The sequence below is a fragment of the Electrophorus electricus genome, chromosome 5, assembly GCF_041902795.1.
Source record: "Electrophorus electricus isolate QZ-2024a chromosome 5, ASM4190279v1, whole genome shotgun sequence".
NCBI lineage: Eukaryota > Metazoa > Chordata > Actinopteri > Gymnotiformes > Gymnotidae > Electrophorus > Electrophorus electricus.
Window position 1 is genome coordinate 16,045,275 of NC_137501.1, and position 2,165 is coordinate 16,047,439.

The 2,165-nt window shown below is 36.1% G+C and overlaps 1 long non-coding RNA gene across 1 annotated transcript; it reads right to left on the minus strand.

The window, feature by feature from the left end:
- Positions 1–1,204: 1,204 nt before the first annotated feature.
- Positions 1,205–1,857, minus strand: LOC145657931 (uncharacterized). Its single transcript, XR_014123883.1, has 2 exons — positions 1,775–1,857; positions 1,205–1,393 (listed from the first exon to the last, which is right to left on the minus strand). It is a non-coding gene; the product is annotated as an uncharacterized LOC145657931 (long non-coding RNA).
- Positions 1,858–2,165: the final 308 nt, after the last annotated feature.

A 2,165-nucleotide genomic window follows, 5' to 3' on the forward strand; every position in this document is an offset into this window, starting at 1 on the left:
TTATATCCAAAGTGACTTACGAGTGAGTATATCTTCAGCAATTGAGGGTTAAGGGCCTTGCTCAGCAAACCAACAGTGGCAACTTGGCAGCAGTAGGGCTGGAACCGATAAGCTTCTGACTACATGTCAAGTATCTTAACCACTGAGCTACCACTGATCACTGCTGGGGGTAACCATAAATGTTAGAATTTAAAATGTTGGCTACTAAACTATTTAAAAAAACATTTTGGAACATTTATTTATTTCATTTCCCCTAACCTTTGACAGCACGGCTAGTCCAGACCTCTGTATATGCATCTTCTTACCCCTTCTCTCTGCACACAAAAAATAAAACGCATTGAGAAGAGACTAATTGCCCAAAGGATAAAAAACAAAATGACATATATAATGATAAAAGGAAAAGGTAAATAGATAACAGTAGATGTGTTAATATAAAATCAAAAGTCATCTAAACAGAACTCAATGCAATAAGTGTGTTTTGAGATGTTTTTGTTTTGCTGTTGTTGTTTTGGTTTTTTTTTTGCTTTCAAGTGCTAATGCCATTATGACTTGCTAGACCATGAAGACATTTAAAGACATTTAAAGAATAATAAAATAATTAGATTTTGCTGTAAAAGACAGATGTCATGTTCACACTGCATAACTGCACTGTTTAATGTGAGCAGACATCTGGCGGACACGCTTATCTATAGCAACTTACAGTTTCAACTATATTACAGAGCTAGGTCCATATAGCGGTAGGAGTTTGATTCAGTTCAGTTCAGCTCACCCAGGCTTTCATTTCTGTTTTCTTGTCTTCAGGTTTTGTTTCATTGTCCCTAATAGGTCCAACTTGTGCTTGTCTACTCATGTCTCACTGTCCTCCTTTGCTTGATGTCACAACTTCATTGATACCTAAAGTGAATGTTGGAAATATCACATGTTCTTTGAGTAGGAATCAAACATCATTGCTCTAATACACTGGACTGATAGTGGACTCTGCCGAGGTACACCTACCCCTGATGTTGTGATGTTACTGAGCCTCATCCTGTCTCAGATGCCTTGGCTACTCCCATCATCCCCTGATGTCCCCTGTTGTAGCCCACACCACCTCCACCCCAACTAGCTACTCTCTGTTGCCCTTAATGGACGTTCTCTTGCGACTTGGGTCTCGGACACATGCACACAAGTCTAGAACCTCCAGAAAGTTGGACTAAACATTAAATGCTTATTTCATTTTTTTATTTATGTCTCTCTTTAAACAGCCAGAGGAGGATGGGACCCCCTTTGAGTCTTGGTTCCTCTCGACGTTTCTTCCTCATGCTCTAGGGAGCTTTTCCTTGCCACTGTCACCCTTGGCTTGCTTACTGGGGGCTTGGACTTGGACATTTGAAAAGCTGCTTTGTAATAGCACCTGTTGTAAATAAAATAAAATAAAATACAATTTTAAAAAGTACTTTATAAATAAATTTTGAGTATTTGATTTTTATATGAAATCTTAAAATGTATAAGATAACTAAAATGTGTTTTTTAATCATTACATTTTTTCACTTAAAACAAATATATAATTTGGATAGTCCCAATAATCTAGAAAAATCAAATCTCATCATTACAGTGCCAACAACACATCAACATCACCAGACTTCAAAACACTTGTCTGAGAGGAAGATTTGTATGCCTGTAATTCTGTTGTTGAAGAGCCTATAAAATCAAAATAGGCTCTTAAATTTGAAATTTTAAACTAAAATAAATACAACCTTATTTTAAATGCCTAAACACACACACACACAGTTACCTCACAGTGTGAATATTGTTGTTGGTGGAGAAAGTATCATAGATCCTCTTTGCTGACACATCAGTGATGTCATTGTGACTGAGGCTGAAATTAGATGGATTATAATTACCACATTGTTCAGGATTCCCAAACACACCTCCCTCTACTAAATCACCGTGTAGTAGTACAAACACCTGTAGATTTATATATCAATGAATTAAATTAATGAACGAATGAATGAATAAACGAATGACTGAATTAGCAAATGAATGAATAAGCAAAGCAATAAATTGTATATTTGTGTCAGTGGACCTGAGTCATTAATGGCCAGATAATTATGCATTTTGACATTTTAAACAAAATATCATTTCTTTCAGTTCTTGTACACATGACTTGTTATATATCAGGCATG